The 12180-nt window shown below is 43.2% G+C and overlaps 1 protein-coding gene across 7 annotated transcripts in view; it reads left to right on the top strand.

Moving 5' to 3' along the window:
- Nucleotides 1-1545: 1545 nt before the first annotated feature.
- The window catches only part of aff4 (AF4/FMR2 family, member 4), a 110742-nt gene continuing 100107 nt past the window's right edge, over nt 1546-12180 (top strand). For 2 of the 7 annotated variants that reach the window (XM_078551040.1, XM_078551036.1), the window contains exon 1: nt 1684-1973. The gene's annotated coding sequence lies outside the window, so the exon portion shown is untranslated. Of the gene's footprint in view, nt 1974-2424; nt 2449-2738; nt 2871-12180 lie in introns of those variants that run through there. The other 5 variants (XM_078551042.1, XM_078551041.1, XM_078551043.1 and 2 more) reach the window with 5 other exon arrangements.

Genomic DNA, 12180 nt, shown 5'->3' with positions numbered 1-12180 from the left:
GAAAGAGTTGTGGGAGGGGGCCGGAGTAGGACTGGAACAAGGAATGTTCCACATACCCCATAAAGAGACAGGCATAGCTGGGGCCCATGCGGGTACCCATAGCCACACCTTTTATTTGGAGGAAGTGAGAGGAGTTAAAGGAGAAATTGTTCAGTGTGAGAACAAGTTCAGCCAGACGGAGGAGAGTAGTGGTGGATGGGGATTGTTGGGGCCTCTGTTCAAGGAAGAAGCTAAGGGCCCTCAGACCATCCTGGTGGGGGATGGAGGTGTAGAGGGATTGGACATCCATGGTGAAGAGGAAGCGGTTGGGGCCAGGGAACTGGAAATTGTTGATGTGACGTAAGGTGTCAGAGGAATCACGGATGTAGGTGGGAAGGGACTGGACAAGGGGAGAGAGAAGGGAGTCAAGGTAACGAGAAATGAGTTCCGTGGGGCAGGAACAGGCTGACACGATCGGTCTGCCAGGACAGTTCTGTTTGTGGATTTTGGGTTGGAGGTAGAAGCGGGCCGTCCGAGGTTGGGCGACTATCAAGTTGGAAGCTGTGGGAGGAAGATCTCCAGAGGAGATGAGGTCAGTGACAGTCCTGGAAACAATGGCTTGATGTTCTGTGGTGGGGTCATGGTCCAGGGAGAGGTAGGAGGAAACGTCTGCGAGTTGACGCTCAGCCTCCGCGAGGTAGAGGTCAATGCGCCAGACAACAACAGTACCACCCTTGTCAGCGGGTTTGATGAAAATGTTGGGGTTGGACCTGAGAGAACGGAGTGCAGTGAGTTCAGAGAGAGACAGATTAGAATGGGTGAGAGGAGCAGAGAAATTGAGACGGCTAATGTCACGCCGACAGTTCTCAATGAAAAGATCAAGAGAAGGTAAGAATCCAGAGGGAGGGGTCCAAGTGGAGGGAGAATATTGGAGGTGGGTAAAAGGATCCGTTGAACGGGGAGAGGACTCCTGCCCAAAGAAGTGAGCACGGAGACGAAGACGGCGGAAGAAGAGTTCAGCATCATGCCGAGCCCGAAATTCATTGAGATGAGGGCGTAAGGGTATGAAACTAAGTCCTTTGCTGAGCACTGAACGTTCAGCATCGGAGAGGGGAAGGTCAGGGGGTATAGTGAATACGCGGCTGGGGCTGGGATTGGAAGATGGGGTGAGGACGGAGGGACAAGCAGGGGTGGAGGGTCCCCGATGGGTGTTGGAGTCGATGAGTTGTTGGAGCTTGCGTTCCTTAGCACTTGAGAGAAAGAGAAAAAGTTTCTTGTTGAGGCGACGGATGAGGTGAAGAATAAAATGAAACTGGGGGCACGCGCAGCTTTGAAAAAGGGTGCGGCGGTGCTGCTGGAGGGAGAGGTCAAGTGTGTTCATTTTAGTATTAGTCTGGTAAGCCTTCGCTGAACTGCTTCCAACGCATTTATATCCTTCCTTAAATAAGGTGAACCCCCACCCCCCCTTTTCTGCTTGGGGTGGGGAGGGAGGGAGGGAGGGGGGGGGGGAACCAGTCACGTGCCACTAGTTTATCCCGTGATGCACAGGGGCAGCGGTTAGGCCCCGCCCCCTGGCGGGGTGTCACGTGACCCACACTCCCCTGGTTACCAGCTGTTCTTGCTCGGGGCCGGCACCTAAAATGGCGGCGGCGTGATTTCATTTGTTTTTAAACTTTTATTTATTTTAAAGCATCGTTTTTTTTTCGCTTTTTTTGAAAAGAAAAACAACAATCGTACGGCGATGATTGTGAAGGGACACTACAGGCGGCTGGCGATCCGGCAGGGAGGCGTTGTTCGTTTTTTGAGTGCGACCGGGAGGCGATAGGAGCGGCCCGGCCAGTTCAGTTGGACCTTCTCGCCACCACCACCACCTTCCCCCCCTCCTCCTCCTCCTCCCCCCCCCCGGCGGGGGTTCATCCTCCTTTTCTTCCCCCACCCTCCCCGGTTTGGTGTCGCTTTGCGAGAATGGCTCAAGACCTCAGACGGGATTGAAGGTAAAACAAAGCCGCCGCTGTGGTTTACTGGCTGCGCTGTGTTCAATGGGCCCAGGCGTCTGTGAAGCGCCAAGTCGGGAAAGGAAGGGGGAGGGAGGTGGAGAGCGCTGCACCCTTGTATCTCTCCCTAACCCCCGCCCCCGGTGGGGATTCCAGCTGATTTTTTTTCAATCAAAAAATATATCCCCCCAGCCCCTCCCCGCCAAAAAAAAATCATTGAGAATAACGCCGGGGCGTTAGATTTTTCACGTTTTTAAAAATGTTTTTTTTTAAACCTGGCCCTTAGTCTTAAGTTTGTTTTTAATGCTTGTCCCCGAACTGCTGTCCTTCGGGGCGATGGAGGATTGAGGTGTGATCTGCTGAATTTTGTCTCTCTCCCCCCCCCCCCCCCCCCCAAAGCCCCCGGCCCGTTTTTTTTAAGTCCGTGCGACGTCAATGGGGCCGAAGCCTTTTGTTCAAACGGGGTCTGCAGGAGGTGAGTCTGCGCATCGCAGCAACACTGCATCCCGGGAGTAGTTGTCCTTCCCGACCAATAAACACTATCGGAAGGTAATTGAGGCGCTCGATAAGAACTACAAATCCATTGACAAAGATGTCCACCGTCAGAATTGTTGGCAGCAATAGGATTAACCATGCAGTTTCTCGGAAAAGGAACGGAAGAACATACGACATAGACTCCCCCCCCCCCCCCCCCGCAAAGTGTTCTGAGCGGTGGTTAATCTATTAATCTAATTTTGCTATGTTTGAAGTTATCTTTTAATATTGACCGCATTTATGTACTGGTGACAAAGTGCGAACTTAGGAACGTTTTGTCTTGACAAAACCTGCTGGGGTCCATTATCCTGAATTGTGGCAAGTGTTGGCTCTATCAGCTAAGTTGTCTTGGACCAGCAAGTGGTATGTAGCGTAATCTATTTATAGTTGTCCACAACTGCCATGAATTGAGCCTGGTTTTATATTAGATTTAAAATGTGTATTGCCTTTGCCATTTTCTTCAATACCATGAAGCTTGTTTAAATACAAATGCCGCTATTTGCATTCTCCGAGTGTATTTTTTAGTGATGGTTTGTTTCTTTCTTCAAATTGTTTGTTGAGTAGCTATGTTTAATGTATAGTTTGATTCCTGAATAAACTTGTAGATTTTTTTTTACTCATGGGCAGTTTTGAATGTACAGTGTTGGCAATGAAGCTGTTCCTGTGATATCACAATGGTGATGAGCCATGGTCTGTAGCCATGTACATAAAATTGGAAAACAGGATAAGGGACAGAGAAGGGGAGTGAGAATTAGCCTCATGGGAAGGCTTACTAAACAATGGCATTGTTCCAGATTATTCTGCAATATTTTCTTAGGATTGCCTCATTTCCTTGCGTTAAAACTGACACTTGAAATATGAATGTTAAGGGTAATTAGTATTTTAAATTACTATTATGACTTGAAATGAAATCCGTAGCCAGACTATTGTTTTTTTCTTAAACTGAGCTGTTCTAATATGTTACGTATAAATTTGTTTCAAATGTTTGTTTTAATCTATTTTGCTTCCCCTGTTCTAAATGGACTGTCCCATTTTTGGATCAGATTTGCACCATACCTGTCACATTACTTGTTTGACTTGTGAGGCTGAGTGCCTGCAGAGAACAGAATCACAGCATTAAACTTGTGTAGTTTTAGGATTTTTGACTTGTTTGTCCATTGCTTGTTGATTTTGAAATTATTCTGTTTGCTGAAAATCATGAACTAGTAAACAAAATAGTACCAGTTGTGTGTGGTTTGGCAGTAAAATCCTGAATAGATCCCTCCACTGTTCAGGCCAATATTTATCCTCAACCAACAGCACTAAATCAGATTACCTGGATCATTTTCATTTCAATTTGTGAGGTCTTTTTTGTGCAACTTATCTGATATATTTACAACATCTGACTATCCATCAAAAAGTACCCCATTGAGTGTATGACCTCTATGATCTCTTGAGATTGAAAACTTCTTTCTATTACTTTGGTTGATTTTTGCCTTCAATGAAAGCCAAGGTAAATGGCATTTGCCAGTCTTTTCAAAAGCATTTGAAAGGACTGTCCTTCAACCCATCCCAAACTATGTTCAAAATTTTCACAAAAAATATAGGGGCTTCTTCCAAGGACATTAAGATCCACATGAGATATATATTCTCAGCCTGCATGACCCACAATTTAAACTATGAGACCATATGATAGCTGGTAGAGGATTCATTAAAATACCTACATTTGTATAATGACTTCTCACAACCCTCAACCGTTTCAACGTACTTCGTATACAATGAATCACATTACAGAATTTATTTTTCCCTATAATCAGCTTCCAAAAATGCCTGGTAGTATCAGGTCCTCTGTCACTCTGATCGCCATTAGGGATTTTCAGAGATGAGAAAACAATAAGCCCACTAAGCAACCTGACCGACATTGGCTTCCGATCAAGTAATGTCTTGATTTTAAAATTCTTATACTTGTTTTCAAATGCCTTCATGGACTCATTCTCCCTATTTCTGTAATTTCTTCCAACCCCACAACTCTTGAGATATCTGCACTCCTTTAATTCTGGCCTCTTGTGCATTCCTAGTCTTAATCACTCCACCATTGGTGGCTGTGCCATTCAGTTGCTTAGACCCCAACTTCTGGAATACCTTCCCTATACTTCTCTGCCTCTCCACTTCGCTTTTTCCCCCTTTAAGACCTTACTTAAAACCTACCTCCTTGACCAAGCTGTTGACCATCTGGCCTAATATTTCGCTGTGGCACGGGGTCATACTTTTGTTTTATAATGGCTCTTGTGAAGCACCTTGGGATCTTTAATTGCGTTAATAAATCTATGTTGTTGTTATCTACCTTTGCTAGAGGTCAATATCAAAATGATGCTTCTTGTGGTCCACAAAAAAAGAATAGGTGCGGGTAGCTACTGTAGATTTTTGATTTCCGAGGAATAGTTTGAACTATTTTACTTCTGCAGCAGGAATGCTCATTTTTGAAGGATTTAAAGCAGTAGAAACTTTTCATACACCTTTGTAAACAGTGTGACTTTATAGCGCATAACAAATGAGCCCCACTTTGTCTTCATCTTCACCGACATGCCTTTTAATGAAGTTCCCCAATCTATCTTAAGGACATTTTTTCTCTCCCTACTCCAGGGCTGTTCAAGGTACTCCTAGTACCTCCAGTACCAACCTTATGATTTCCTGGCTCAGAAGAGACCAGATATTGAAGCTCATACTGCTTGCATTTAGGAATAACTACAGTCTGTCAAGCTATTTTTTTCTTTCCAACTTTCTCTTAAAGGCATGGACTCTTTGAGATACAGTTAAAAAGACAAAGCTGCTGCTGTCTATTAATAATTTAAATAAATTTAACATTAAAAAGCACAGATGTGTGAGTTGGCTAAGATAGATTGGGGAACTTCATTAAAAGGCATGGAGGTGGATAGGCAATGGCCAATATTTAAGGAACGAGTATATGTATTGCAAGAGTTATACATTCCTTTCTGATGCAAAAGCATAACAGGAAAAGATGCCCAACCATGACTAACAAAAGAAATTAAGGATAGTATTAGATCCAAAGAGGAGTCATATAAAGTTGATAGAAAAAGTAGCAAGTCTGAAGATTGGGAGCAATTTAGAATTCGGCAAAGGAGGACCAAGAGTTTGATTAAGAGAGAGTATGAGAGTAAATTTAGAAGGAACATAAAAGCTTCTGTAAGTATGTAAAAAGAAAAAGATTAGTGAAGACAAATGTAGGACACTTACAGTCCAAAACGGGAGAATTTATAATAGAGAACAAGGAAATGACAGAGCAATTAAACAACTACGTTAGTTCTCTCTTCATGGAGGAAGACACAAATAACTTCCCAGAAATGTTAGGGAACCAAGGGTCTAGTGAGAAGGAGAAATTGAAGGAATTTAGTATTACTGAAAAAAAAAGTGCTGGAGAAATTAATGAGACCGAAAGCCGATAAATCCCCAGGTCCTGATAATCTACATCCCAGGGCACTAAAGGAGGTGGCCATGGAAATAGTGGATGAATTGGATGTCATCTTCCAAAATTCTGGAACAGCCCCGGCAGATTGGAGGGTGGCAAATGTAACTCCACTATTTAAAAAAGGAGGGAGGGAGGGAGAAAGCATGGAATTAGAGACCAGTTAGCCTAACATCAGTAGTAGGGAAAATGCTAGAGGCTGTTATAAAGGATGTGATAACAAAGCACTTAGAAAATATCAACAGGAATAGACAAAGTTAGCATGGATTTATGAAAGTGAAATCATGTTTGGGAAATCTACTGGAGTGTTTTGAGGACGTAATTAGCAGAATAGCTAAGGGAGAACCAGTGGATGTGGTGTATTTGGATTTTCAGAAAGCTTTTGATGACGTCCCATGTAAGAGGTTTGTGTGCAAAATTAAAGCACGTGGGATTGGAGGTAACATTGGCATGGATTCAAAATTGGTTAGCAGACAGGAAACAGAGTATAGGAATAAATGGGTCTTGTTCGGAGTGGCACGCAGTGACTAGTGGACCACAGGGATCGGTGTTTGAGCCCCAGCTATATGTAATATTTCCAAGTTTGCTGACAACACGAAACTTGGTGGGAATGTGAGTGGTGAGGATGTTGAGGCTTCAGGGTGATTTAGACAGGTTGAGTGAGTGGGCAAATACATGGCTGATGCAGTATAACATGGATAAGTGTGAAGTTATCCACTTCAGTTGGAAAGACAGAATGGCAGAGTATTATTTAAATGGTGATAGATTGGGAAATGTTGGGTGTCCTTGTATACTAGTTACTGAAAGCAAGCATGCAGGTGCAGCAAGCAGTTAAGAAGGCAAATGGCATGTTGGCCTTCATTGCGGGAGCACTTGAGTACAGGAGCAAGGATGTCTTACTGCAGGTGTACACTTTGGTGAGACCACACCTGGAGTATTGTGGATATAAGGTTCACCAGACTGATTCCTGGGATCGCAGTTTTGTCATATGAGAGAGATTGGGTTGACTAGGCCTAAATTCCCTGGAGTTTAGAAGAATGAGAGGGAATCTCATTGAAACATATACAATTCTGACAGGTCTGAACAGACTAGATGTAGAGATGATTCCTCTGGCTGGAGGGTGGTCTAGAACAAGGGCTCACAGTCTCAGGATACAGGGTAGGCCATTTAGGACTGAGATGAGGAGAAACGTCTTCATTCAGAGGGTGGTGAACCTGTGGAATTCTCTACCGCAGAAGGCTGTGAAGGCCAAATCACTGAATATATTTAAGGAAATAGATTTCTGGACTCGAATTTAAGGGGTATGGGGAGAGAGTGGGAGTACGGCATTGAGATAGAGGATCAGCCATTATATTGAATGGCGGAGCAGGCCTATGTTGCACTACGTTATCCCTGATCACAGAGCAATACAAGAGCTGGTAATATTGCTTGGGTTTTTCTGTCCTGTGTTACATCCTACAGGTATCAGTTATAATGATTTGGTTAGTTCATTATCTCATTTCATCTAAAGTTTTAGAAGTCATGTTACTTATGAATAAATTGTTCAGTTTAATTTATATTGAATGTCTGCATATATGACTGCATATGAAGGGTACAGTTGAGTTTATTATGAGGACGCTTTATATAGTTGCCATCTTTTTGGGATGTGACCATTGTTTTCTGCAATTGATGTGCTGATGGGGTGAGATGAAGTAAGATGGGTGGAGGCTTATGTGGAGTATAAACACCAGCAGAGATCTGTTGGGCTGAATGGCCTATTTGTGCTGTAAAATCTGTGCGATAGGAAATGCACACATGATGATTTTTGCAAAGTTCAAGGACACCAATGTGTTGGCTACAGATAAGGCAGATATATCATCAAGTTTGTTTTTATATTGACGTGTTAGTTCTCAATGGCCCTCTGCTAATTCAATAACTCATCAAATCACACTTTTGTTCTATTTTTACTTGTTTCCTTGTCTTCAGTTTGGAGGTGAGAAGTGTGGATCTAAGACTAGTATCTTACCCTTGTAATTGCCTTTATTTAGGTTTATGAAGACAGGGTTGCAAAAGCGAACTGGGAAAATAGATTAAAAGGTAGGACAGAAGAGCTGCGGTGTCAGCCTTTTTAAGGAAATGTTTAACATCAGTAAAGATATATTCCATTTAGCTATTCCATGGCTCACTAAGGAAATTAAGGATTGTAACAAATTGAAAGAAAATACATACAATTCTGCGATGATTAGTGGTAATTCAGAAGAGTGGGCAGATTTTAGAAACTAGCAAAGAATGATTGAGAAATTGAAAGTATGAGAGAAAGCTAGATAGAAGTATAAAGACGGTACGAGTTTTTAAAAATGGAAAGAGTAGCTAAGTGAGCACTGCCCCCTTTTAATAATGGGAAACAAGGAAATGGCAGAAGTGTTGAACAGTCTTTTGTGTCTGGCTTCCAAATTTCCCTAGATTCTGGAAAGGTCCCAGTGGATTGGAAAACCACAAACTTAACAGCTCTATTCAAGAAAGGAGGGAGGCAGCAAGCAGAAAGCTATAGGCCAGTTAGCCTAACCTCTGTCATAGGGAAAATTCTAGAATCCATTATTAAGGAGGTAATAGCAGGATATTTATTAAATCATAATATAGCCAGGCAGAGTCAACATGGTTTTGTGAAAGGGCAACCATGTTTGACTAATACATTGGCATTCTTTGAAGATGTAACAAGCAAAGTGGAACCTGTAGATGTGGTGTACCTGCATTTCTGAAAGGCATTCGATAAGGTGCCACATCAAAGGTTACTTCACAAAATAAGAGCTCATGGTGTAGGCAGTAACATATTAGCATAATATAAAGGATTGGTTAGCTGACAGAAAGCAGAAGAGTAGGGATAAATGGATCATTTTCAAGTTAGCAAGCTGCAACTAATGGAACGCCACAGGGCTCAGTGTTGGAGCCTCAACTATTTGCAATCTATATCAATGACTTATATTAAGGAACCAAGCATGTGGTACTGAATTTGGTGATGACTCGGGTAGGGAAGTAAGTTGTCAAGAGGATATAAGGAGTCTGCAAAGGGGCGTAGGTTAAGTGAGTACGCAAAAAATTGGCAAATGGAATATAATGTGGGAAAATGTCCTTGGCAGGAAGAATAGAAAAGCAGTATATTATTTAAATGGAGTGAGACTGTAGAACTGAATGGCACAGAGGGATCTGGGTGTCCTGGTAGATAAATCACAAAATTAATGTGCAGGTATAGCAAATGATTAGGAAGGCAAATGAATGTTGGCATTTATTCTAAGGGGAACAGCTGTACAAGGCCTTAGTGTGACCACACTTGGAGTACTGTGTATGGTTTTGGTCTCGTTACTTGAGGGAGAATATAATTGCATTAGAAGAAATTCAGAGAAGGTTTACTAGACTGATTACTGGGATGAAGGGGTTGTGGCATGAGGAAAGGTTGGACCTACAGTCATTCAAGGTTAGAAGAATGATGTGATCTTATTGAAGCATTATGACTCTGAAGGGACTTTACAGGGTGGATGCTGAGAGGATGTTTCCCCTCGGGATGGGGGGGTGCACGTGGGAGAGTGAGAGTCGGGGGGTTGGGGGGAGTGGTGCGCGTGGGTGGTGGCAGAGCCTTCAACCAAGGGACAAAGTTTCAATGTTAGGGGCCTCCCATTCAAGAGGGAGGTGAGGAGAATTTTTTTGAGTGTCGTTAGCCTGAGGAACTCTCTTCCCCAGAGAGCAGTGGAGGCTGGGTCATTGAATTTATTCAAGACTTGAGTTAACTTTTGATCAACAAGGGAGTCGAGGGTTATGGTGGGCAGACAGGAAAGTAGAGCTGAGGCCGCAATCAGATCAGCCATGACCTTAGGAGCAGACCCGAGGGGCCAAGTGGACCACTGCTATTTTTTGTGCCCTTGTGTCACTGATTCCTCATTCTTAAGTGCATGGACTTCAGAATTGTCACTTGTGTGCAAATATGTTCATGGTTTCACCCCATCCAATCTTTGTCCTGCATCCCAACAGGCACCTTCCACTTTTTCCAGCTTAAGTCTTTTGTAAATCCTCTCCTCACTTTATTCTACTATTGCTGGCAGACCCTTCATTTGACTCTACCATCTCTTCCTAAACCCCTTGATTTTGCTTCATCTTCCCCATTCTCAGAACCTTCTAGTTTGACTAAGCTTTCAATCACCTCCCCTAATTTTTCTTGTTGCTGTGGAATCTATTCTTCCGTATGCACCCCTTTGCTCACAAATAAAAATACACAGTTGCACCTGGAATGCAAGTAGAAATGCGGAAAACAAAACAGTAACGGCAGAGAGAACGGGCAGATCAATGTTTTAGCCTTCGGAACAGAAAATTAACGAGAATGTTGAGACAGTAATTGGGTAGGGGAAAGTATTGAAAAGCAGAAGTAAGGTGCAAGGGGAATGAGGCAACCAGTACATCAACTATGGAAAGAAGCATTAAAGAGAAAAAGTGTGTGGGAATAATTAAGATACATTGTGATGTTTGCTCAAAAGGCAAGAAACAAGGAAAATGGAAGACCTGCGCATCAGGTCTGAAATTAGAAGTGAAAACGCTGACAAAGTAGGGTTGGTCTGCCATTTCCTAAAAGAGAAGAGCAATGCTAACCAAGAATGCCACCACCCCACCCCACCTCACCAGCAACCCCTGCTCTAAAGAAAAGCAGTTTGAAGTTACTAAAGTCAACATGCATGCTGAGAAAGATAAGTTGCTGTTCCTGGATATATGGTGAGCATTTAGAAACATTTTATGAAACCCAATACTGAGAGCTCAGAATGTGAGGGGAATTAAAGTGGCGAGCCACAGAGACTTAAAGATCATACCTTCAGATAAGACTTAGGTGTTCAGTATATAGGTCACCTTCTCTGCATTTGGTGTCTCCATGTGGGCAATTGTTGCTTGTAAGTAGGTGATGGGATGCTTGTATCAGTGTAGAATTGATTCGGGGGAATTCCGTTGTACTGAATTAAGATAATTGTATAAGTGTGACAAAGGAAAACTCCTTAACTGTCAGTGCTATATACTACCGCATCTGGTATTCTGCTAGTTAGCAGTAGCTGGAAAACAACTTTTCTCAGGACATGGAAGCCTGTGTAGTGTGGGAATGGCAAACAGTGCAAAAAAAAACTGCTCCTATTCATTTCATCCAGAGCAGAGCTTCATGATGTGTCATGTTTGAAACTCTACACAAAATATCTAGTCTGAAACTAGCTGTAACCAGTTCTGATGTAATTGGGTCAATGTGAAACACTAACAGGAGAGCACGTAATGCTTTTTGAATGCTTCAGCAAAGGCATTTCATCAATGTTAATACATCAGTCTGGAATCTGATCTTGATTTTTAAATTGGAAGTTTGCTTATCTGGTACTACATTTTGAATAATGTGCTAATTCTTAGTATTGCTTGGGCTCGTCCCACCCAGTCAGTCCTGCAAAGTTCTCTTGATTAACATTTGTGGACTAGCGCCAAAATTAGAACGCTCCCACAAACTAGTCAACTCTCAAAATTACCCCAACATCCCAGACTCCTCCATCACCCATTCCTGAGTATGCCTCGTCCCACCAGCACAACAGACCCATTAGAGTTGGCGACTCAGTGGCACATAGTCAGGATGGAGTGGCCCTAAGAACCCTCACGTTGTCTCTGGACCCCATAAAGTCTTGTAGTATTATCAAATACGGGGAAGGAAACCTCCTTTGATTACCACATACCACCCTCCCTCAGCTAATGAATCAGTACACCACCATGCTGATTACCACTTGGAAGAAGCACTGACTGTAGCAAGAGCATTACATGTACTCTGCGAGAGGTACTTCAATGCTGGTGAAGGTTTGGTAGCACCGCTATTGGCTTAGATGGCTGAGTCCCGGACTGGGTCTCCAGCAGGTGGTGACAAAACCTACTTGACCTCATCTTCGCCAATCTACTGTTGCAGAATCATCTGTCCATGACAGTATTGGTAGGAGTGGCCACCACACAATCCCTGTGGAGACCAACTCTCACCTTCACACTAAGGTCACCTCCATGTCATGTGACACAGTCAATGTGCTAAATAGGGTAAAAATAAATCTTAACAGCTCAGAACTGGGGCACCTATGAGGTGCTGTGGGGCATCAACAGCAGCATTGTATTCTGGCACAACTGTAACCTCATGGCCTGGCATATCACACTCTGTACTGTTGCCCTCAAGCCAGGGGACCAATC

The sequence above is a fragment of the Cetorhinus maximus genome, chromosome 10 (assembly GCF_964194155.1).
Source record: "Cetorhinus maximus chromosome 10, sCetMax3.hap1.1, whole genome shotgun sequence".
Lineage (NCBI taxonomy): Eukaryota > Metazoa > Chordata > Chondrichthyes > Lamniformes > Cetorhinidae > Cetorhinus > Cetorhinus maximus.
Note: the sequence above shows the minus strand (reverse complement) of the source record. Positions and strands in the feature narration are given on the sequence as shown.